Source organism: Macrotis lagotis, chromosome 3 (genome assembly GCF_037893015.1).
Source record: "Macrotis lagotis isolate mMagLag1 chromosome 3, bilby.v1.9.chrom.fasta, whole genome shotgun sequence".
Taxonomy (NCBI): Eukaryota; Metazoa; Chordata; class Mammalia; order Peramelemorphia; family Peramelidae; genus Macrotis; species Macrotis lagotis.
The window spans coordinates 150,204,992-150,232,170 of NC_133660.1; the positions used below are offsets into that span (position 1 = coordinate 150,204,992).

A 27,179-nucleotide genomic window follows, 5' to 3' on the forward strand; every position below is an offset into this window, starting at 1 on the left:
CATATATGTTTTCATACATGCATATAGGTATAAACATGTATTTACATATTGTATACACATATTTTATATATAGGCAAATATATGCATTATGATTAGGTATATAATATGTTTATATATATGTATAAATTTATTTTCCTAGATACAGATTTATAAATAAAAAGATAAAGAGATATAGCTACTAATTTCATATCATCTTGAACTTTCCCTATCTATCTACTTATTATTGGTTTTGGTATCATTCCAGAAATTTAGAGAAAACTGCAAAGTAACAAAAAAAAATCTCATGATATTACAACCATGCTTAAAACCTTGGAGATTTTAAATTGGCATATAATCTCATTTTTTTCATTTTCTTCACTGTTTTCATTACATTTGATATACATATTTAATTCAATGCTACATATTTTAAAATTATAATTTAATTAAATGGCAATTTAAATTATTAAATTAGATTTACATAAATTAAAAATACATAAGGGAATTTAATCAATAGATAAAGTGATAGAAATATCTAGATGTATCTGGGGCGTGGAATATAGAAATCTAAATAAAATGAGGAATTTGAGGATTTTCTTCATTTGTATTCCATCTGAACTATTGTATGAGCATCATAAGGTATCATACCTTTTATTCTTGAATGAAGACATTTTTCATGGTTTTATTGTTATAATTATTTTCTTTAAAATACGCAGTTGTTTTTATTTCTTTATTCATTTTATCACTATCATTTTGCAAGGGCGGCTGGGTGCTCCAGAGGATAGAGCACTGACCTTGGAGTCAGGAGGACAGAAGTTTGAGTCTGGCTTCATACAACTGACACTTACTAGCTGTATTAACTTGGGCAAGTCACTTAAATATTGACTGCTTTTTCCTCCAGGTCCATCTCCAGTCCTTCTGATTCATATTTGGCCACTAGATCCTGATAACTCTGGAGGAGAAAGTGAGACTGGTGACTTAGCACAGCTCTCCCTCACTCAAATCCAAATCATGTGCTTATTATGACATCACCTCCTTGATGTCATGGTCTTCTTTGAGAATGAAGGCCAAACGTCATCATCATCTCCCCATCAGTCCTCCCTTGCTCACAGTGGCATTCTGTCATATAAAAAATAAACATATTCAAGCAAATCTTAATCTAACCATTTTTCTTGTCTGAAATTATGGGTCTATACCATATATTAAGAACAATTCTCATATAAACATTTGGGAATATATAATCATTCTTTCTGCTTTTGTTTTCAACTTTTTTAAAATCATGTTTAAACTTTATTTCTTCAATGATCACATGCAGCCTGTTGAGAAGAGTTTCTCCATTCTAATCTAGGCTGGTACTATGACAGATATTACCAGAACTTCCAATTTTTTGGCATAACCTTTAAAAATGCAAGACCATTTCCTTGCCTTGATGAATTATGAAAATGATTCTTCATTGAATTTTAGATTCATATTTGAATAAGAGTTTATACTTTCATTTGGAAGAACAAGATTGTGTATATTTGTCATTCAAATGTCAACAGGAATGTTTTAAGCATTTACTATTTGTTAGGCAATACTAAAGCAGTGTTAAGCACTGAGGACATAAAGAAAACTGTTGCAGTTCTCTTCAAGGAAATTATATTCTAATGGAGAATCAACATGAAAATAGCTATGTATGTACTAGGTATATACTGAATTGCAGGTTTTCTCAAAAGAAAGACATAATGAAGTTGTGTTGGCAAAAGTTTTCTATTGGCAAAAATGGATTTATCTAGTGAAAAGTTTCAGTGGAATGTTTATTTGATTGACCATTTTGGCTGTAAATTATCATAATTTACTATACAAAACAGATTGCATCAATTAGTAGCTAAACTGCTGTTTTAAAGGTTAATGCTACACTAGTTTCCCAAAATTCCCCTCAGAGCTGAACTGAAACTAATGCAGATGAGTTTGTATAATCCCATATGGAAGGTGTAAAACATTCAGTGATGGAGTAAGAAAGTTGTCCAACTTACAAAGCCAGTGGTGATTCTATTCTATTATATAGATGCTGTGTTTGACATGGAAAGAAACAAGCTAAAAACTTAGCAAACTACTGAGAAAATCATTAGAGCCATGATATGACTTTTGATTAAATAAACTTCAATATTTTCCTGTAACTCCTTGACTAACTGTGATTATTGAGTTCTGAGCAACTAAAACTGGGTAGTAATAATGAAGGCACAACAGGTAGTGGGAGAGGCAAACAGCAAAATATTTCACCAAATTAAAATGCTGGTTAATGAGAACAAGTATAGGCTTTCATGGTTTAATGGAACTTAGAAAAGTTATATTAGACCATTTTCTCAATTTTTCAAAAATTGAGGGTACTAGTGGCTTAGTTATTTGCCTAAGGCAATTAAGTGACTGACCGAACTCAGATGCAAAGTCAGTTCCAATTTTTCTTACTTGGTACTCTTTCTATTCCACCACTTACCTGTCTTCCCATTAAAAAGGTGTCTTCCCACTTAAAAGTAAGTTTAGGTAAAACAATTTAGTCATCATAAAAAAGAAAATCACAAAAACACTCATAATTTTTGAAAAATAGAGAAAATTTCCACTTGAAAAATTATATGGGAAATTGTACAAAGAGTTTCTAATGACTCAGCAATATTAAATAATTAGAGTAGATTTACAGAAAACTGTGGTTAGGTATTGCAATGTTTAGGAGTCCAAACCAGAAGAAGAAAAAAAGATAAACGTATTTTGAAGTATGGCAGAATTAGAATTCCACTGATTACATATACTTTTGAATAGTACAAATCAAAACACTCCCATTTTTCCCCCTACATGATTCCTCCCCATAAATCATTGGTGGAGAAACTATCAAGTTCCCTGAAGTATTTCTTTAGCACTTTTAACATAAATGGGTACAAATTCAACATTTGGGCTAACTAGGGGGTTGACTATCTTTCCTCTTTTTCTGGTGATTAAGAGTTTCATTCTCCTTCATGCTTCTTCTTGTATACGAATTATCACTGACAATACATTACAACCTACTCATGATTGACAAATCTTTTCACTACTGTCTAAGCACCTAGAATTTAGATTTTTTTAGAGACAGCAGGATGACTACCAAATGAATTGCAACTATGCCCTATCACTACTGATAGAAATAAGATGAATTGTGTATCAGAATTTTTTTTAACTAAAACTATAGCTAATTTGTCACAGTCAGTTCACAATACGAAATGAAATGTATTTATAATATGAAATGAAATGCATCATGTATCACACACAGTTCCTAAAATTCAATTATGGGTCCAAAGAATTTTGATTTTCTATGCTTTCTTTCCACAGCTGAGGAATAACTGGAAGAACCAGCCATCTAATTACACAACAAAATCAGGACAAAAAGTCTTTTTGATTATTTGCTTTCAGAAGATGATCAGGTCAATTTCCCAGAGATATCACTAGTTCTCACTATAGGTGTAAGAAAGGTCCTGAGAAATTACATAATTGAATGCCTATATCTTAAATGTAAGCTCAGATGGATACAAATCTAAAAATGAGAAACACTGTGCCATAGTAGTGGAAATGAAAAAATGAAGTTATGAACTTAAATTTCATTGCATTTACCTGATAACTAAGCAACTTTAGGCAAGTAATTTAAACTTTTGGTAGCTTAGTGTCCTTAACTGTGAAATAAGAGGGTTACACTTGATAAATTCCAAGATCTCTTCTATCTCTAAATCTATGGGTCCATTTTGGGAGCCAGGATCTCTAAGCTGTTTGACACAGTCGCGGCAAGAAGACTCAGGGCAGTCACACTGCCTCATGGAACATTTCCTTCTTCAATATATATAGGGATTCCATGTATACCCATATTTATAGGTCTATTATTGATTTCAAAACTTACTCATCCTAATAGTGGAATGACTATAAAGGAAGGATTTCAGAGAAATTCCTTGAATAAAACAGATTGTGAACTCTGTCCAAATTTAACAGGACTGCCTCTCCCTGAGACATACAAAAGGCTTCAGCATTATGAAATCTTTGGAAGACACAGCACTGGGAGTTCCAGGGAGATGTCAGAATATATATAGGGAAACCAGATACAAGATGGGTCAGATAGAATTCCAGGGAAATTAACAGTTTTGCCCCCCTTATCATACACAGGAATATATGATAAAGATGGTGAGAGAATAGTTAGTATAGGTAACCAATATGTGAACTCTAACAGCCTTAGTTTATTGGCAAAGAATAAAAAGTCATAGAAACTGTAGTATCTACCAACAAGGGCTGAAAGGAAAATTAGTTATTGAAGGAGTCACCGGACAGGTGGACAAACATAACTACCCTCACTATAGGTTGTCAAGGGAGCATATCGAAAAACATTACATATGCAGTATAAAAACATAGAAGCATTCCATTAAACAAATTATATCAAAGATTATTCTAAGGAAAGTTCTGTTTAATCAATAACTTTACTATGCAGCAAAAACTAGGCAACAGGCAGGTTGAGGTCATCACATTCTGAGCAGGGACAAGAAAATTAATTACATGATTGATAATCACACTTGTAACCACTACATGATCAAACTTGTAACCATATGAACTATATGATTAATGATGAAAATTGTATACTTTTGTAACCAAGGAAATGATTTTAGTTTGCTTGTTTCATATGATTCTAAGACTATAAAAATAAATCTAAGCAGCTGACAGTCAGTCAACCTGCTCCTGCCTTTACCCACTTGTTGACTCAACTCATTTCACTGACTCTATCCCTCCTGTCAAGTTCCAAGGACCCCGCGGAGGCTGGATCCCCACAGGTCCATTTTACTAATGTTAAATATTTACCTAACAATATATTTCACCATTTCATCTCTTTTTCCTGGACCTATTATCTCTTTAGTATAGGGAAGTCCTTGGAAGTAACCTCCTTTACCAATTTTTGAAGGGAACCTTTGTTGCAATCTATAACTTAGAAAATTGAGAATTTATGATCTGTTGAATTTCATGGCCAGAAAGTATTAGAAATATAGAATAAACACAAGTCTTCCTGACTATGAATTCAGTCATATAGTAGGTTATTATTATCATTTCTATTTTACAAAATCACAAAACAGTGAAATGCATGCTCTTTTTGTTTGCTTTTGTTTTTTGCAAGGCAATGGGGTTAAGTGACTTGCCCAAGGCCACACAGGTAATTATGTGTCTGAGAATGGATTTGAACTCAGGACCTCCTGACTCCAGGGCTGGTGCTTTAGCCACTGTGCTACCTAGCTGCCCTGAAATGCATGTTTTCTGAAGGTAAATATCCTTGCATAGTGTTCAATTGCATAGTGTTAGAAAATATTCTTGCATAGTGTTCAATTGGATAAGAAATTCCTTACCAAAGGTAAAGCCTTCCGTATTGTTGTCTTTAAAGATGACTGACAACAAGAAGTCCAGAAGGCAATATTTGATCATATTAATATGAATATAGTGTTCAAAAGAGGAGAGGCAATATTACACTGAGCTCTATTATTTTTTTGCTCTTGTCAAAAGTATTATTTTGAGTTCTGGCTGACACATTTTAGGAATGACATTGCCAAGTCAGATCATGTCCAAAGTAAGGTTGTCAAAAGGGTAAGATTTAAAACTTACCACATAAGAATTTACTAAAGGAACTAAAAATGTTTAGCCTGGAGAAGAGATAACTAAGGAAAGAACATAATAGCAGTGTCCACATATTTCAAAAACTGTCACATGGAAGTGGAATTCAACTTGATTTACTTGGACCTAGAGTACAAAAATAAAAACAAAAAATGGAAGGAAGTGACATGGAAGTAAAACTTCAATAAGTTTTAAGAAAAACTGTCTAACAATTAGAGTCACATCAAAATAGAATGGAATGCTTGGGTGTTACAAAATTTCCTATTTCTGATGCAAGGATAGTTGTATAATTGCTGATTAGAGTTGTAGAAGATTTTCCTCAAAGTCCCAGAGATCCATTTTGACTCAGCTTTTGTGAGTCTAAGTTGAGAAGGCAATGTCAAATACATTTAGCAATTTAGGTAGGAAATTCAGTAAAGAAAAAAAAATCAGTTACCAATATCAATTATTTTGGAAACCTTGAATAGAAGAAAAATGAAAGATGCTACAGAATTGACAAATCAACAATGGACACTGTTCCAGAGTAGAAATCAAGGTAACTTTAAACTATATAATAGATGGGAGAAGGAAGTAAGGAAGGAAAAGAAGAATAAATTCTAGAAGTGAAAAAAGTGATTCAAGGAAACAAGAAAAAGGAAAAAGGTGATATTTGTCAAAGGTAATAATTACTCCTAGATTACACATTGCAATGGGCAAAGGCAAAGCTAACAAAAACAACAGCAAAATTTTGTGATATAACTAATTTCCTCTTGGGAGGCAGAGTTCAAGAAGTACAAACTTACAGCAGTAAAGAATCCAAGCTTTTGAAAATAGAAATTACCAGGAGAAGATAAAAGGTTGATAATACCTTCTTTTAGAAAATCAGACTGTATAAGAGTTTTCAGGGAGATATGATTGAATGGAAAGTTGCCAGAAATGAAAAGCACAGTATATTGAAAGCTGCTGATGGGAGAAAAAATGAAAAGCTGCTGTCTTTCCTTTCAGGGAGAACTTTCTCCTCTTCTTCTGAGTCTCATACTGGACTTATTTTTATTTTAAAAAGTCCAATTTCCACAATAAATACTTTTATTTTAGATTAATTTTAGAAGTGTTTACCAAAGCAACTATCTTGGATTAGATAAAGCAAATGACAGTTCAATTTCCTAGACTGGACTTTCAATGCATATGTTGGGAAATATGAAAAATCAACCAAAATCTGTTTCACTGATAATATTTTTACTTACTTGGAGCAGTGGGCTCAATCTTAGTCTTCATGTGGGATTCATTTATGTAATTATTTAATTTATTTATGTAATTTATTTAAATAAGATGCATTATTTAAAATGTGTTCTGTCGATCATTTGCAGGAAAGAAAAATAAATTTGTATTAAATAATGTTGAGAGTCTCAGAATGAAGGGTAAAATGGTATAAAATTTGAGAGGAAATGTAGATTCAGAAAGATTCTTTCTCTGATATACAATTAGCTGAGTGACCTTAGGCAAATAAATTCACTTCTCTATTCTTAAGATAGTTCTCTGTGATTTTATGTTATAGACAATTTGTCAACCTGAAAAAGAAGAGGGAGGTTTCACACTGTAAACTTTTGATAGTATTGAAATCATAGGATAGTGCCAAGAGGGCTGCATAAAGTCAGAGAGACAGCTGAACTCTCTCCAATTCATCTCCAAAAAAAAATCCAAGAAAACCCCACAAAATAACACTTCAAATTAGTTCTGGTGAAGTAAAATCAACAAAAAGGTTAGCTTGAAACATTTTCTAGCTCAAGAAAACTAAAGAGATTGGCAGAAAAACATGTTTTGGTCTGTAGTGTAGTGTAGTGCAGGTCTTATTTGACAAACCAGCAGGAAATTTTGGGGATGGTTCCAGAGGAACCAGAGATCTCAGTCCCCAGATGGTAAAGGGATTTGGACTATTGATCTATAGGAGAATACAGGATGCTTTGCCCATACTAGCTCCAGGATCTTGTTGCATCACCCATGTATAGTTCTACTTTGCAGTATCAGGGTTACTTGTAACTACTTGTAGGGTGGTATGGCACTGATCCAGGCAGAGTGGAGTGATTATAGTTGCTCACAGAGGAGCAGGGTTCCCAGACTCAGATTCAAGGTAGAAAGAAGTATTAAAAATTGTGACCACAAGAGAATAGAAGTTTGAATCACAATTGCAGAGTCATAAGGACTGAAAGCACTTGTAGCCACAGAAGATTTAGGGGCAGAGGTCACAGTTTCAGGGCAGAGAAAAATGCTTGTAGTCACTCATGGGTCAAGAGAACAGTGACCATACCTCTCCTTCTATCATCATACCTTAAAAGTATGAAAAAGATGCAATTTCTCAGAATTAGCTTTGATAACAGCAGTATGAAAAACAGAAACTAAAAAAAGTGTTCCTTCAATTTCAGAAACAAAGCTCAACTTTTCTATAAACTTAAAAGACAAGAAATAAATTAGAAAAAGAACAAACAACAAAAATTACAACAAAATTACTTGTCCATAGACAATTACAATGGTGATTGGGAGGATCAAAACATAAATTCAGAAGAAGACAATGAACTTAAAAATAGCTACATGCCAAGTTTGAAAGGAAAAAAAAAAGAAAATTTCATGAACTCAAAGTGAATTCCCAGAACAATTCAAGATGAATTTTTAAAATCAAATAAGAAAAGTACTGGAAAATTGGGAAAAATGAGTGGTGCAAAAAAGTATAAAAACAACAATCAAAATTAAGTAAAAGTGGCATAAAAATTCTTAAGAAACATATACACACATGCACACAGACACAGACACAGACACACACACACACACACACACACACACACACATATACACAGACACACAAACAGAAACACCAGAATTGACCAGATAACAAAAAAGGCATAAAAATCCACTAGAGAAGAACTCATTAGAAGGCATAAATAATCAAGTGAAAAAGGTCAATAAAAGTTCACAGATGAAAACTATTTTCTAAAAATTAGAACTGGCAATTGAAAGCTAATGACTCCATGTCACATCAAGAAAGAACAAAACAAAATCAGAGAATTTTAAAAAAGGAATAAAATATCTCATGGGAAAAACAAGTGATGAGAGAATAGATCAAGAATACCTACTTCTAGAATTGTTCAAATACTAGAAAACTATGACCAAAAATTAATCTGGCCATCATATCTAAAGAAATTATTAAGGAAAAATACCTTGATATCCTAGAACCAAAGGCTAAAATAGAAATTGAATAGCTTGATCATGTACTGAAGGACATGTCAAAATGAATTCTATCAGGAATAGTGTAGCCAAATTCTGGAATTAAAGGTCAAGGAGAAAACACTGCAAGCAGCCAGAAAGAAATAATTCAAATGTCATAGAGCCACAAAAAGGATAACAGAAAATTTCAGTAGTTTTTACATTACAGTATCAGAGAGCTTGATGTATGATATTCTAGAGGACAAAGGAACTAGAATTACAAGCAAGATTACCTAAACACTGAAACCATAGAATCATTTTGGGGGAAAATTGACATTTAGTGAAAGATAACTTTCAGGAATTTCTTAGGAAAAAAAATCAGAGTAGGAGAGAATTTAATTTTCAAATATGAGTTAAGAGAAGACTCAAAATATAAACTTGAGATATCAGAAGAAAATCAATAAGTTTAAACTTTATATTCCTATTACTCCTAATAACTTTGGCATTATTAGCACAGTTAGGAGTATATATAGACAGAGGAAATGGGTGAAAGTTGACTATGATGGGTTGATTAGAAGAAAATAAGGAATAAGAAAGAGAGATGCACAGGGTAAAGAGGGAATGGAATGGTGTAAAGGGAAAAATTATCTCATATACCAGCCCTGGGAAAGAAAGCTTTTATAGTGGCTGGGGAGATGGAGGAGTGGTAGGAAATGCTTGGATCTGACTCTCTTCAAAACTGATTGAAAGACAGAATAATATACAACCTAAATTTGTATAGGAATCTATCTTGCCCTAAAGGAAAGTATGAAAAGAGGATGTTAAAATGTAGACTGACTGAGAGAACGGGGAGCAAACTGTGGGAGGTGTTGGTCAGAAGCAAAAGATTTTTGAGTAGGGATAGGATAAATGGAAAAAGAGAAAGTTAAATGCAAAAAAAAAGAATGGAAGGAAATGCACAGTATACTAATGATTACAAATGAGATGAATTCATCTATAAAATGGAAACAGATAATAGAAAGATTCAAAAAACAAAATTCAACAATATGTTGCTCTTGTAACAGATATACACAGTAAAAATATTTAAGACAATAGAAATAAATGAATGAATGGAGTTTGTCATAAATTATAAACAGAATCTATCTAAAATCATCTTCATGCATTATCTGTAATGGGAATGCTAGAAGCTTATTCTCAATAAAAATCATATATGAAATTAGCAAACCCATTATCACCACTATTGTTCAACATTGTGCTAGAAAGACTAACTATAGCAATAAGAACAGATTAAATATACAATACACCGTAGTAAATGCCCATAGCTATGTAGTGTTTTTTGTTTTGTTTTGTTTTTTCAAGGCAATGGAGTTAAGAGGCTTGCCCAAGGTCACACAGGTAGGTAATTATTAAGTGTCTGGGGGAGGATTTGAACTCAGGTCCTCCTGACTCCAGGGCTAGTGTTCTATTCACTGTGTCATCTAACTGCCCCAATGTAGTGTTTGATAAAACAAAATATCCCCTTTTGGGGAATAAGAACTCACCATAAGAACTCACAAAAATTGCTTTTACAACTGGAAAGCGTTTGGTATCCTTGTTATAGAATGGATACCAAGATAAGGGCAAAATGAGTACATGGTTTATACCTAAAGCGTAGAATTTCTTCATCAAAAAAAAAAAAAAATATTCAACAGAAATCCCAGGCCTCAGGTTATGATGTCTGACTTTCGGAATTCAAGTTGCTTTTAATCCTTCTCTATTGGGGAAAAGCTAAAGGTTTGAATTTAGGAGGGAACTGAACACCAGGTATATTTTCACATAGATTCCTGGCTTTAACTCAGTAATATCTTTATTTATCCATTTATTCATTCATTTATCCATTTATTCATTTATCTATTTATTTATTTATTTATTTATTCATCAATTTATTTATTTATTTGTTTATTCCTTTATTTATTTATTTATTTTGCAGAGCAATGGGATTAAGTGGCTTTCCCAAGGCCATACAGCTAGGTAGTTATTAAGTATCTGTCTCAGATTTGAACTCAGGTCCTCCTGACTCCAGGGTCAGTGCTCTGTACACTGTACAATTTAACTATCCCTTCAGCAACATCCTCAAAACAAACTATCATGGGCGGCTAGGTGGTGTAGTGGATAGAGCACCAGCCCTGGAGTCAGGAGGACCTGAGTTCAAATTTGACCTCAGACAATAAATTACCTAGCTGTGTGGCCTTGGGAAAGCCACTTAACCCTGTTTGCCCCGCAAAAACCTAAAAAAAATTGAAAAATAAAAAAAAAAATTATCATGTGTTTGTAAATCCATCAGAGAAAATTGAAACTAAGTCATCACAGAACCTTGAAGAGAAGGAACTCAAAACAACTTGATGTTCCCCATTCCAGAATGGGCAAAATCAGTTTCTCTATCCTTGATCTCCTCTGGGGGGGAATTATGCATACACAATTAGAGTTTTTCTATCCTTTACCTCCTGGGGAGGAATTATGCAATATACATACTATTCACATACACGTGTGTATATATGTAATTATATATTGTATGTAATATATGCATATACACATAAATAATATCAATAAATACACAAAACCATAGATACAAATAGACATATCTGTATGCTACATATATATATATTTTACATAAATATGTAGGATAAATTAAATATTTATGTATATTCATGAAGAATAGAAAAGAGCTTGTATATGGAATTGTGACTGTCATAAATATTTAAAATGTTTCTAAATATATGTATTCTCTTTAACCAAGTATTATAATGCTGACCTATTTGCCACCTGCTGAATGTCTTGCTTCTTTAAAAAATATTCATTGATACATTTTTCTTTTTCTGTATTTATATCATTATTCCTCTATTTCCCCTTACAATTTTTTACCCCCTAAAATATCTCTCCTTAATTAAAGCAAAAAAAATATAGTCAAAACAAAATTCGCATGTAGGTCATATAATCCATCATCCCTTTTCTAAAATTTAGGTAGTATGCTTCATCAATTATGTATAATCATGAATGCTCATAAAATTTATCTGAAATCTTGTTTTTGTAATTTGTTTTCATTTGCAACATTGTTATTCCTTAGCTTCCATTAACTTCATTTCATGTCCATTTTTATATGTGCTCCCAGTTATCACTGAATGCAACCCTGCAGTAATCTCATGAAACAATAATATTCTATTTCATTCACATACCATACTTTATTTAGCCATTCTTTGATTGATACACATTCCTTCATTTTTTAGGTTTTAGTTCCAAGAAAGCACCTTATCTCTTTTCCCTCTCAAGACTGTATTTCAAAATTGCAATATGGCAATATCACTTTCCTCTTTGCAGATCTTTTCCTATACTTGCCTCTCTATCCAATTTTTCCAAACATTCCATGTTCTTTTCTGTCTCCTCATTCTATGTGCAACAAAGACTCTTTTATTCTTTGATTTTTTTCACCTTATATTCTAGTGTTATTACACAAATGTCACTTTTTTTCTGATCACACTTACAACCTTTGTTTACTCCATGGTTCATACCACTTTACTCATTAAACCAGAAGAGCTGAATGTATTCCTTGTCCCTTCCCCACTCCATCTAGACAGTCTTTTTTTTTTGCTATTATATAGTAGTTTTTCATTTTTAGAATTTCATTCCATCCATTTATAAAACTAAATTTTATTTTTTGCCATAATCATTAACTGGTACAAGTATCATTTATCTTTCTCAAGGAATTCACTATTTGGCTGACAGTATTCCTCTCAAACTCATCCTCTATCCTTGTACTTAGTAACTTTAAGTTAATATTTTGATGCTCCTTTAAGCATATTGAACTCTTACTTTCTCAGTCTTCTTATTCTCTTCATTTGCCTATCACTTTTGATAATTCCATCATCATGAACTCTGAAATTTCTCTTTCTATTCAAAATCTAATCTTTTCATTTTTACCTCTGCCATTTTTATTCTAATCATATCCACTAAAGCGATTTGTTCATACTACCACCCCCCTTTTGTTTACAATTTCCACTTTATCATTAATCATTTCAAGTACTCATTAGCCTCTATCCCTGAATACCTTGACACTTCATCCTAGCATTCCTCCTACCTTGCTAATCCACATCCATGAGTTATTTCTGTGCAATGAAATATTAAGGAACAAAATTGCCATCATCTCTCCTTTCTTTGATGCAGCTTAGTCATCCTTTTGCTTTATTATTTGAGCTTTCTCTCAGTTTTACCCGTTACTTCTGATTCTTTCTGGGTCAAACTTGTTAAAATTGTGTGTTTTCTATGATGAAATCTTTCCAATGGATAAATAATCATAATAATTCAAAATTGCTTTCAAAATTAAGAGGAAATACTTTTCTCTGTAAGCTACAAATCCCAGAATGTTAGTAAATTCTCATATTCCAATTATAAAAGATATTTGATGCAAGGAGGTTTTCTCAACAGACTAATTTATTTTTTAATCTAGTTGTGTTGATTCTGTTTGCGCAAAAGCTTTTGCAATTTCATAAAAGCAAAAAACCCTCTTTTTTTCCTTTCTATGACTTCTTCTTTCCATTGATTGGTAAGTGATTCTCTCCTCATAGTCATAGCTATGAAAGATACCTGATTTGTTTTCTTGGGTTTTTGTTTTCTTTTTTTTTTTTAGGTTTTTTTGCAAGGCAAATGGGATTAAGTGGCTTGCCCAAGGCCACACAGCTAGGTAATTATTAAATATCTGAGACCGGATTTGAACCCAGGTACTCCTGACTCCAGGGCAGGTGCTTTATCTACTGTGCCACCTAGCCACCCCCCATTTTCATTTTTTTAATGAAAAGACTTAAACCTATGGGTCTCAAACTCACTTTGAATTTATGATGGCATATATTTGAATTGTTATGAATGATATCTTAATTCTTAAATCCCATTACTCTTTGATCATTCATCATTCTTCTTGACATTTCTGCTTGTTCCAAGACTGACCACTTTTTGAGATCGTCTTCTCCCTTGAATTCTGTAATAATATATTTTCTGAATTCTCCTACTTATCTGATTATTTCTCCTATTTCCTTTCCTGGTTTACTTTCCTTTTCCTGGTTCCTGGTTTAGCATTCATTATATTTCTTGAATTTTATTATGATTTACCTTTTACCTGTATCTCACTAAGTATTTTATCATAGTTAATTCCTATCCAAGCTAAAGGTGCTCAAAATGCTTCAGCATTTCTCAGGAAGAGATTAATTTCCAATTTGAGGCACCTATTATAGAAAAGGTTTTGTGTTATGCACTGGGCTTATGAATAACAAAGAAAAAAGTTTCCCTTGTACACAAGGAGCTGTTATTCTATTTCTTTTTCTCTCTCTCTCTCTCTTTTTTAAAGTTTTTTTTGCAAGGCAATGGGGTTAAGTGACTTGCCCAAGGCCACACAGCTTGGTAATTATTAAGTGTCTGAGGCCAGATTTGAACTCAGGTAATCCTGACTCCACTGCACCTAGCTGCTCCAAGGAGTTGATATTCTAATGGGAAAAAGAGCAGGAAAATAAGTTCAGTAAGATGAATAGTAAATTAACGTAATAAAGAGAAGGCATTATTTTGTTTGTGTGTGTGTGTGTGTGTGTGTGTGTGTGTGTGTGTGTGTGTGTGTATATGCATATGAAAGTGCTTCTGCAAAGATAGGATATATGCTAAGTCTTAGTGAAAACTTAAGAAACTAAAATGAGATGGTAATAAAGGTACAAATTGAGAGCTGCAGTACTACCTATTAGGAGCAACAGGTAGACTAAGATATCTGGAGAGTATAGTTTGTGAAAGGAGTTAAAAAATAAGGAAAATGGAAAATATAAAAGGTGCAGAGAAGATTCCCATGCAAAGAGAGGTGGTGATATTTGATGCTGGTTGTAATGAGGTCATTGAAATCCATTAAGTAGGGAATGGTGTCATCTGATCTTTATTTTTAATATATATATATATATATACATACATATATATATATATATATATATATATATGTGCATATATTGCAATTTAAATGGAGAATTAGAGTGGGTAGAGACTTAGGACAAGTGACCAGTTAGAAGGCCATTTCAAAATATCAAATGAGAGGTAATTACAGCTATGTCATTAGACAGGAACAAATATATACAAAAAGGAAAGATAATTTAAAGACAGAATTATGATTTGGCAATGTTTAGAACATGTGTGGCAAAATAGAGAGATTTCAGGGTTTATAGTGGTCTTATGCCCGGATAACTAGAAGAATAATGATACCTTTGACAGTAATAGGGAAAATCAAAAAAGAGACTGACCTGGAGTAGAGGAGGTATTATATAAGAACTCTGTGTTTGATCATTGATCAAGGATAATTCTAAAAGACTTGAGACAGAAAATGCCATGCCCATCCATAGAAAAAGCTATGGAGCCTGAATGTAAACCAAAGTATACGATTCTAACTTTTCAAAACTTATTTTATGTTTTTTTCTTTCTCATTTTCCTCTTTAATTCTCATTCTTCTTTCACAAAATAATTAATATGGAAATATGTTAAACATGATTGTACAAGTATAACCTATTTCAGATTGCTTGTTCTCATGGGGAGGGGGAAGAGAAGGGAGGGAAGTCAAAAAATGTGAAACTTCAAAGCTTACAAAAAGATGAATGACAAAACCTATCTCTGCATGTAACTGGAAAAACAAAATAAAATAACAATAAAAAAGTTCTGCATTTGTTATGTTGAAGTACTATATAAATAGGACCCATATTTTGAGTTGTCCAAAAGGCAATGAGTAATGTGGGACTTGATTTTAGGGGAAAGATTAGAAATGAAAGTACAAACATAGGAATCTTTTCCATAAAGATCATAATTGAATTGATTATAGCAAGAGAAACAGTATAGAGGGAAAACAGAAGAGGACCCATTAAGAAAATTAAGAAAAAGCAATAAAAGGCCACTAGGTGGTCCAATGGATAAAGTACAAATCCTGGAATCATGAGGACCTCAGTTCAAATCTAACCTCAGTCACTTACTAATTTTGTGCCTGTGGGTAAATCCCTTAAAAAACAGACAGACTTTTGAGGGGCCAAGCCAAGATGGTGGCATGAGGGCAGGATTTTCTAGAAACTCCAAAGGCCATCAAATTTTGACTCTAGCCAAAATTTAGAGGGGCAGAACCCACAGAAAGACTGAATGACACAATTTCCCAGTCCAAAATAACTTAAAAGTTCGTGAGAAAGGTGTGTTTCAGTTGGACTGGGAGTTGGAAAAAAGCTGCAACTGTACCACAGCACAGCATAGCCCAGGGTTCATTGGGATCAACTTGAAGGGGGTGGTGAGAGAACTCTGTTGTACCAGGATGAGTGCAGAGTGAGGAGCACCAGCGTTAGAACAGCCCTGTAGTGAGAACCTGATGTGATAACCTGCAGCAGGAATCAGGGAAGCCAGCCTGTACCTCCAGAGCACTAACAACAGATGGTAAGGGGGTCTGGGTAGACTGCAGAAATCTCTTTGTTCTCCCTGGGACAGGGCTCTGATGTTGCCACACTCAGATCCAGATTGCATTTTGGGCTTCCATACTAAGATAGCCAAGCAGGGATCCTCCTCTCAGCTCCAGGGCATAGGGGAGCATCTGAGGTCATCTATATATCAAACCACAGGCAAGAGAGCATAACACCTTGGAGGAATAAAGGTCCTAGTGGGGTGTCCTCAAAAAAACTTAGGGCCTTGGCAGTGCTATAAATTATTCTTAGGCTGAGGAAATAAGCAAACAAAAGAAAACGAAGACAACATAGAAAATCACTTTGGTCCCATGGAAGAATCAGAAGCTGACAAATTCGAAGTTTCTGTATCCAAAACCTCTAAGAGAAATAGTAATAGGCTCAGGCTATGGATGACCTCAAAAAAAGACTTTGAAAGGCAATTAAGGGAGGTGGAGGAAACATTGGGAGGAGAAATGAGAGCAATGCAGATAAATCATAAAAACCAAATCAGCAAGTGGGGAAAGAAATACATAAAAATACCGAAGAAAAGAATATATTTAAAACCAGTTTAGACCAAATGGAAAAAACAAAACAAAAGGCAAATGAGAAGAGTGTCTTAAAAAGCAGAACTGAACAGCTGGAAAAGGAGACAAAAAAGCTCTCTGAAGAAAATAACTCCTTCAAAAGCAGAATGGAACTAAAGGAAGCTGATGACATCAGCTGATGAAATCAGGAAGAAATAAAACTCTTCCAAAAAAGCCAAATATTTGAAGAAATTTGAAAAATCTCATTAGGAAAAAACAACTGACCTCAAAAATTGATCCAGGAGAAATAATTTAAAAATTATTGGAGGGCAGCTAGGTGGCGTAGTGGATAGAGCACTGGCCCTGGAATCAGGAATACCTGAATTCAAATTCAGCTTCAGACATATAACCTAGCTGTGTGGCCTTGGGCAAGCCATTTAACCCCATCGCCCTGGGAAAAAACTAAAAATCAATCAATCAATCAATCAACCAATAAATAAATAAATAAATAAATAAATAAATAAATAAATAATAAAATAAAATAAAATAAATAAAAATTATTAGGCTACCTGAAAGTCATGACCAGGAAAAGAACCTCTACTTCATTTTTCAAGAGATAATACTGCAAAATTGCCCTGTGATCCTAGAAGCAGAGGGTAAAATAGAAATTGAGGGAATTCACTGGTAATCTCCTGAATGAGATTCCCAAACAAAAAACTTCCAGGAATATTAGAGCTAAATTCCAAAACTCCCAAGTTAAAGAGAAAATACTAAAAACTGCCAGAAACAAACAATTCAGCTACTGTGCTCTATAGTCAGGATTACACAGGATCTTGCAGCATTTGCATTAAGGTCTCACAGGAATTGGAATATTATATTTCGGGAAGGCAAAAGATCTTGGTTTACAATCGAGAATCAACCACCCAGTAAAATAGAACATCCTCTTTCAGGGAAAAGAGGGATTTTCAATGAAACAGGGGACTTTCAGACTTTCCTATTGAAACAACCAGAGCTTAACAGAAAGTTTGATCTTCAAGTACAGGACTCTGGTGAGCCATAGAGAGGGTGGATGAGAAGGACTAATTATGAGGAACTTAATGATATTGAACAGTTTGTATTCCTGCATGGAAAGAAGATACTGATAACATATGAACTTCTTCATTTATAAGAGCTGTTAGAAGAAGCATATATAGACAAGTATAATATACTGAAAAGATGGAGTCAATGGGTGATAAAGAAAAGTTCTGGGAGGAAGAGAAAGGAAAGGAAGAAGGGGAAAAATATTTCACATAAGAATCAAGAAAAAGCTTTTTCAGTGGAGGGGAATGGGTAAGGTTGAGGAGAAATGAGTGAGCCTTCATTATCAGAAATGGCTCAGAGAGGAAATAACATATATACACTAAATAGCTTATAGAAATCTGTCTTAACCTAGAAAAAAAGTGAGAAGAAAAGGGAGGGAAGGGGGGAATAGGTGATAGAAGAGAGGAAAGACTGTGGGAAAGGGTACTCAGTTATAATACATTTTTTGTCAGGGATAGGATGAAAGGAGTGAGAGAATAGAATAAATGAGAGTGCAGAGGAATAGAGTGAAGGGAAATATAACTAGTAATAGCAACTGTGGAAAAAATATTGAAGCAGCTTCTCTGGTGGTCTTATGATAAAGAAGGCAACTCACCCCAGAGACAGAGCCATTGGAATCTGAACACAGACCGAAGTACATTTTTTTCCTCTCCCACTATTCTTGAAGTTTCTCATCTTCTTGAGGTGGAAGGGGGTTGTTTACTCTTACAACAATATTACTGTAATACTGTAAAATAAATATACAAAAAAGAATCAGACCAAAAGACTGAAAAGGAGCCATTTATTAAACAAGAGAAGCAAGAGAGAACAGTAGCATCAAAAATAAGAGAAGAGAGAAGATTGATGAAGAATGGTCAATCAAAAATGTTCTAGAGAGGTCAAGAAGGATAAAACTTGAGAAAATTTTTAAGTTTAGCATTTAAACATTCATTAGTAATTTTCTATAGGAGAAATTATGTTGAATGAGAAGATCATAAATCCTAATGAAGAAATTCTGGAATACAGAGCAAAGAAAATATGGCTACAATATGTAAAAGACTTTCTCATGAAATTTAGTCAAATAATATGTGTGAGTGTGTCAGGGGGAATGACAGACCCAGAAAATAGTAGCATCATGTGCTACCTGAGGAGATATGTGTGTCTGTAGTCATCAGGAGCCAATAGAAAGACATATAGATATAGATGTAGATGATTAGAGACAAAGTAGAGATGATCATAAAGAAAATCTGTTTTGAGCTGTGAGGACATGAAGTCAAGAGTGCATTAGAAGAGTTGGTCTTTGTAAAGGGAAAGGTAATTTCTTCTAAGACCAGAGTAAGTGTGATTGTGAGGAAAGATTACTGAGTGATGATAGATGAGGAAAAGGAAAGAGACAGGAGCTCTTAGGAAATGATCTAAATATTTATCTGAGAAGCAAAAAGGGAGTTTCTCTGCAGAGATGTTTGTGGGAAGGAAATACCAATAAACATTCATAGAGACATGAGAATGTTTGGAAATGCTATGGTGAAGAGTGGGACAGTGAAATGATTAGAGAACAATAGAATGTTTCCTTTGCTTCAATGAGGACCCAATTCATATTAAATAAATCAAAGTTGTAGTGGAAAAAGTCATAAGATTGTTAATTTTCTTCAGGTCAATTAAGTTAATAAGTAAATACTAACAGAGGGAAATGATTGGAATAATTTAAATTGGATTTGGCAATATATGATTAGGGGTAGGAAATGAGTGAATGATATCTGAAAGTTTGGCATAATGTGTAGTGTTGGAATGGTTCACCAAAGTTGGAGATAAAAAAGTAACAAAAGTCTGCTTAGTATAAGGATCAGCATAGGGATGCGGGGATGATGGATAAAGTAAATGAAGTGTATTATGAAGTTGAAAAGCAGAATTGGGTTGTAAAAGGCATAAGGAAAAAACAGAATTGATAAGTGTTATAGTTAGATGAATAATTTTCAGAGCTTAGAGTTAATTTTGGGCAACAGGGTGCAAGTCATTTAAATTCTCTAAGCAAACAGATGTAGATAGGACAAGATATCAATTAACCCATAATGGCAAGAGAGAAAAGACCTTAAGATACTCCATCCCATGAAAATACTTCATCCATGAAATTAATACTAGTCTCCAAGTACATTATGGAAACTCTAAGACCTTAAAAACTTCAGTGAATCTTTTCTATTCTAGCAAAAATTTCACAATTGATATTTATTTTGTTCAAAGTTTTTGTAGAAGTCTTATTAGCATTAGTACATGCATATTTAGTACAAAATTGTTCACACACTATTTTTTACACACCTTTACAAGGTCTTTTCTCTCTAAGCTTCATTTTCCATATCTGTGGCTGGTCATTGTTATGAGGACACTGTAAGTAGAATAATTCCTGCAAAGAAGTATGCAGGTTTATGAAATTTCAGTGTATACTTGATAAATATCAAATAATGCAGATGGACTGAAGTATAACATGTATGAAATGGAGCAGAGTCACAATGGACCTTGAGGCTAAATCTTAACAGATTTTGCATAACAAGCAAAAATATTAGGATATGAAGCAGGGAGAAGATAGTAACTGAATAAATAGTGAAGAGGTAAAATGTTTCATTACTTATTGCAGAATGATGATTAATCTATAATTTTATGCAGGATAAACTAGAAGAAAGTAAACCATTTGAGGGGTCCAATAATTTATTTTTGTTCTCTTTTGCTTTTATTCAACTCATTTGCTTTTAATTTTTTTGCTGCCCACTGTGTAACTAAATCTGCTTTGATCCCAGAACCAACATCTCAAAATAACAACTGGTTCATACAATGAAGGCCTGATTATTTCTATGCTTTAGAAATATTAATTTTAACAATATCATCATTATTCTATCAAATTTCAACTCATAATGAATTACCTAACTCTATTAATTAATTCAATGTTTTTCTCCACTATGCCACTATAAACACTATAGCTTTAAAATGTTTACTGCAATTTCTTAATTAGTATAATACTTACTCATGCACAGCATCATATAAATTTTATATACATATATTATTTATATAATTTTTAAAAATAAAATAAAATTCAAAATAATATATTGATTTGCCTGTTTTATTCAAATCCATTCTTCCAGAATCTAAAGAACTATTATAGTAGGGACAGGGAACCTCCAGCCAAAAGCCTGAGCTTGGTCTGGTATAGCTAGTGCAAACAAAAGTGGAACCAAAATTTCAATAAACTGAGGGTTTTTTAGGGGTGAATTGATTAAATGTTTGACCAAATATAGGAGACTAAGGATGTTATAAGTATCCAAATGACCCTTGGAAGGAAAAGCTTTCCCAATCCCTGTATAGCAATAGAGTAGGAGAATATGACACACTGTAAAACTGAGGAACTAACTGCTATTTTGCTTATTTAGTTTCCTTTCTGTTATGACGAACAAGAAGGATGTAGGATACTAGTTGTTTTTGTCATGTTTCCAGTGGTGTGCTTTAAAATATTTAATAACCAGCTCTTTGAAAATAAAATACATTCATAGTATAATTTTAAGTTTATTATTATTTTTTTAATTTATTAATTGCATTATTAACTTTCTTAAATCTAGATAATCAACAAAGCAATAATCTAGCACTGATCAGAGGGATTTGCCAATTTCAAGTTCTTCACTGAAAATTTTGAAATAGGCTCTCATGAGCTGAAACACTATCATCAAACTGGTGACTATCATTAAATTGGTCTGTTGATAAAACTGTAGCAGAAAAGAGTGAGGAGTGGGATTTTGATTTGATTGATTTGGGGAATCATTGCAAAATATTTATTAAATTTGAAAATAGATCTAGACTAGAGAAAAAGAAGGCCTAATTATGCCTATTTGTCTGGGTCTATCATAGATATATTGACATAGTAGCAAAATCACAAATTCATTTAGATCTCAAAACAGAGTGACAATTTCTTTTTTGTATTTAGATAGTGTTATTTATTTAAAGCAATGGGGTTAAGTGACTTGCCCAAGGTCACACAGTTAGGTGATTATTAAATGTTTGAGGTCGGAATTGAACTCAGGAACTCTTGACTCCAAGGGTGAGTGCTCTATCCACTGTGCCACCTAGCTGCCCTGAATGACAATTTCTGATAGAGATGACATTTGCCTGAATGTTTTTGAAGGTTACCCCTATCAGACTACAAAGAACTCTAAGTAAATTGAACCAACTATTATAATTTTTTTTTTCATTTTGTTGGGCAATGGGGTTAAATGACTTGTCCAAGGTTACCAACTATTAACTATCAAGTGTCTGAGATCATATCTGAACTCTGGTCCTCTTGACTCCAGGTCCAGTGCTCTTAACCACTGTGTCATCTTACTAGTCCTGAGCAATTTTTTAACTGTCAAGAAGAATCTTATACTTTAATGTCTGCTTTTTTTCATTCTGGATAGATTTGATATTAACCCAATATAAATTACACATTTTCAAACAGTTTCTATGAATTAACAATATTTCAAAACACTTTTTTTGCCCTTGATAACCTAGAGTGTGAAAATGTTGATGTTTTCCATACATAGGAGATCATTTCAAGTATTTCTCAGCTTGCTAATTATGTCTTAGCTGAACTTTCTGCCATTGTCATTCTTCAGCTGCATAACAAATAGTTGGCATGTCATTTCTGTTTTCTTTGAGGTCATGGTTCACAAGAATATTAACTTAGAAGGAAATGACAGTTTATGTAGCCAAGTTTTATAAGAGTTACTTCAAGTTTCATGTTGATATAAGAGTTAGTTGAGGATATTTGGGGCTAAGAAGTTATCAAAACAAACTCTTTTTGTGAAACAGGTTAGGTAATAGCCAAAGGTTTCTGACAAGTCCTAATTTCACCTGATTAATGCTGGAAATAAAGTCTGTTCTAATAGACACAGTACGTAATAATTGGCATTTTGAAGCCATACAATGATTAACTATTTTTTCCCAATATCAGGTATCTTATAGTCATTTGTAAAATAGGACATTAAAATTTAAAAAAAAAGATGGTAGAAGCTTTAGGATATGTCTATGTGGTGGCAAAGTAACTTGATGAAAAACGGAAAATACATTCCACTTGGTTATTTGGCCCCACGCAGAGCAAAAAAAAAAAAAAAGAAAGAAAAGGTTTTTAAAATGTATTAAATTATTTCTCCTGGTACTAGCCCAAATAATTTGTACATGCAGCTTTTATCTTTATGTCAGCCAAATGCATTAAGACATTTGAAAAAAAAAGTTGGGAAAATACACAAGTAATCATATGGTTTTCTAAATAAATAACAATATCAAAATTTAAAAGAAAAAACTATTTCAGTAGTTCCATTTGCTCAGTTTGCATGCTTAAAAGTGTAAATTGTTTCCATGTCTGTCATTTATCATAGTAATCATGTTGTGTTTACAAGAAAAAGTGGCCTTATGCCTTCTCCATCAATTCAATCAAAAGACAATTTATTTACTTATTAATAATCACTAAGTAAATAATTTAGCAACTATTATATTGAATATAAAGAACAGTATCACAAGTCTGGTGATTTACTATTTCTAAATAGATGATTCCAATAAAGATGGCTCATTTGTTTAATTGTAATATTTATAATGGGGGTGCAGTGTATGTGTGTATGTGTTGGGGGAAGGGCAGGATATGGGTCAGAAACTGAAAATTGGTCTCAGATTCAGGAAGATTGGATTTCAAGACTTTCTCAGATATTGCTGTTTATGTAACCCTAGGTAAGTCATTTTGCCAAAGTAGGTTCATAATCTGTGAAATGGAAAGAGGAATGGTATCTATATCAATGGTTTCTGTGAAGATAAAATGAAATATACCAGAATACTTGAATTTTAATCCTGCTTTAGAATTTTCCTGTATTTCTAACCCAAATCACTGATACTATCTCAGCTTCATTTTCTTCGTCTGTAAAAATAAGGACTATAAAAAGATTTACTTCAAAGAGTTTATGTGAGAATCTAGTGAAAAAACTTGGTAAAGTTGCTTGCAAAGTGAGTAAATATTTGCATCCTCATTATCAACATAGTTGTTGCTGTTGGAATTGTGTTTGAAGCACTTTAAAAATCTTAAAATTCTTAATTAAAATCAGTTTTAATTGTCATGGGAAAAGAAGCATTTTATAAAACTTAAAGTTCAATATCAATATTATTGTTATTAGCATGATTGTATGTGAAGTTTTTTGCAAACTTTAAAATTCCATATTTCAGTTTATTATTATTATTCATAGTAGTAGTAGCAGCAGCAGCTGCAACAGTGGAAGTAATAGTTGTTGTAGTTAGTAATAGCATATTTAAAGTACTTAGACTATTGGATAAGGGTATAAAACAACTACTTTTGGAAGTTGAATAAATGGATTTGGCTGCAGACTAGCAAATCTAGTCCATCTCCCAAATAAGACTTGGCAACATATTGGACATCATCCAATTCTAACATGGAATTTTTTGATTTTCTCAGTCAAATCTCCATAATTTGAAGACTTGTTCATTCAATGTAGCTATGGATATTTGTGGTGGTAATAGCCATTACAAAAATGTTACCCTTATGTTTTATAGATCCCTGTTGTGTCCATGTGATTGTAGACAACGGTCATAATGAAATTATTTTAGTACAGTTTGTGGGTTTAGTTTTCCATGATAATTAAAAGTTTGTATTTATAGTATAAGGGTTTATTGTTGCCCCACCAATATATAAAACACAGTTCATTTCTGAGATGGTATTAAAAATAGGAGGCAATATAAGATTTCATTGTGCTAAATTCTTATAGCCTTCATTAATATGTTACACTTTCTTTAGTATTTGCTGTGATACAGTGCTGAGAATATTTGAGGTATATTATTGGCAGATGTCTTACAGTTATTGCCCATGGAGGGTCTTTAGATTTCCTCTTGTATCTGAATCATTTTATAATCTATATTTGGACTTCAATACATAAGTACAATGGGTTGTACTTGTAATAAGTCTTTATAATTCCTTGGTGAAGTCTTCAAGAAGGAGTAGCACCTCTGGTGTGAGGGCTTGTCTAACCCTTTTCAGGGCTGCTCATCTACTTTTGGTATCCCCCTACCACCCAAATCTTACTGGTAGCTCCAAGAAGCTATAGCTTCTGCACTGCCCATTTCAATAGATGGTTAAACCATGACTTCAAACCAGTTTCTATTCCAAGAATGTGAAGACTTCCTCCACTAATATAGTCAGATGGGAACAATTTGTTCCAATGGCCTTGAAGACAATTGATTCAGGAATTGTGATAGAGTTTAGTAAAATACTAAAGAAATCAAGATCATCCACTGAAGTCACTAGTCTTCCTGACTTTTGTCTTGCCATTGGAGTTAAATGACTCCATAAGAGAGAATGAAAGGAGATGGAAACAAGATAGTGAAACAAAGGCAGGGACTCACCTGAGTTCTCTCCCAAATTCTTACAAATATTTTTAAATAGTGACACTAAACACATTTTAGGTTGGTAGAATACACAAAAAGATTCTGTGAAACAATTATACATTCCAAGGCACCTTGAAAGATTGGTGAGAATTCTTTGTTGCAAAAGGGTCAGAGAAGACTGGAGGCAACCTGGCCCTGCCAGCAATTCAGGAGAAGAAATTGAGGCAACTGTATCACTGGCAATAGTTGTAGTTTCCTGATTTCTCAGTCCAGAGTGCCCAGAACAACTTGAAGGATCAGCAGGAACAGTGTGCTGCATTGGGAAGAGAGTAGAACACTTTCCATGAAAGGTCTCAGCAGTGCAGATCTGGTCCCAGAGTACCAGGAGCAATCTTTGGGAGTCATTGAATCAGCAGAAGCAGCTGATTCCAGAACTGTTGGTCTACAGACAGTAAAGGGGGTCACAAAGAAATTAGAGGAATCTCTTTTCTATTATTGAGTCAAAACTGTGTTGTTTTTTTCCTATACTCTGATCTGGCTCAGGCCCAGGAATAAGAGCAATAGCAAAACAGAGCTTGCTACCACAGGAGAGCAGGAGACCTTCCTCAAAGTTCCAGGTCAGAAAGGAGTGCTTGTGGTCACCCACATATGAGAGCAGAGGCCAAGAGAGTAGTTAAAAACCTCTCCCTAGATCATATCACCTTGGAAGAATTGAAAACTTGCAGGTCCCTAGAAGTATCTTTAAAAATAGCTGCAAAACATCCTTGAATCTTGAGACAGTGCTTCCTCCTTCTTGGAAGTAGATGGCTATCTTAACAAAGAGTTAAAATCAAATAATAGGCTGGGGAAATGAGCAAACAATATATGAAAAAAATCTGACTATGACAGTTACTATGGTGATTAGGGAAGATCAAAATACACACTCAGAAGAAGAGAGCAAAGTCAAAGCTTCTATATTAAAAACCTCCAAGAAAAATCTAAATTGGTCTTACACAATGAAAGAGCTCATAAAGGATTTTGAAAATCAAGTAATGGAGGTAGAGGAAAATTGGCAAGAGAAATGAGAGTGATGTGGGAAAATCATGAAAACTAAGTCAACAGCTTAGTGAAGGAGACACAAAAAATACTGAGGAAAATAACATTTTAAAAACCAAACTGGGTCAAAATGTACAAAAAGGTTGAAAACATCAATGAGGAGAAAAAACCTTAACAGGCACAATTGGCCAAATGGAAAAGGAGATACAAAAACTCATTGAAGAAAATAATTTCTTAAAATATAGAACTGAGCCAAGGGAAGTTGATGACTTTGTGAGAAATCAAGAAACAATAAAACAAAATCAAAATAATTAAAAACTAGAAGAAAAATGAATGATCCCATTTGAAAAATAACTGACCTGGAAATTAGATACAGGAGAGATAATTTACAAATTATTGGCTGTCTGAAATTCAAGATCAAAAAGGACCCTAGACATCAACTTTCAGAAATATCAAGGAAAATTGCCTTGGTATGCTAGAAGCAAAAGGAAAACTAGAAATTGAAGGAATCCACTAATCATCTTCTGAAAGAGATCTCAAAATGAAAAACTGCAAAGAATATTATAGCCAAATTTCAGAACTCCCAAGTCAAGAAAACATTATGCAAGCAGCCAGAAAGAAACAATTCAATTATTGTGGAGTAAAAGTAAGGATAACAAGATTTAGAAGCTTCTAATTAAGAGATTTTAGAGTTTGGAATATGACATTCCAGAGGAAAAATTCTTGGATTACAACCAAGAATCAGCTATCAAGCAAAACCGAATATCATCTTTCAGTGAAAAATATGGACTTTAAATGAAATAGGGGATTTTCAAACTTTCCTGATGAAAAGAGTTGAACAGAAAACTTGAATTTCAAATATGAGACTCAAGCATTGCATAAAAAAAGTAAACAAGAAAGTCAAATCATA

The 27,179-nt window shown here is 33.4% G+C and overlaps 1 long non-coding RNA gene across 1 annotated transcript in view; it reads right to left on the bottom strand.

The window, feature by feature from the left end:
- Positions 1 to 726: 726 nt before the first annotated feature.
- LOC141516281 (uncharacterized) overlaps positions 727 to 27,179 on the bottom strand; it is a 34,409-nt gene continuing 7,956 nt past the window's right edge. Inside the window, exons 2-4 of the long non-coding RNA XR_012476657.1 lie at positions 20,150 to 20,234; positions 18,453 to 18,584; positions 727 to 1,095 (exon numbers count right to left, since the gene is read on the bottom strand). This is a non-coding gene — a long non-coding RNA (uncharacterized LOC141516281). The remainder of the gene's footprint in view (positions 1,096 to 18,452; positions 18,585 to 20,149; positions 20,235 to 27,179) is intronic.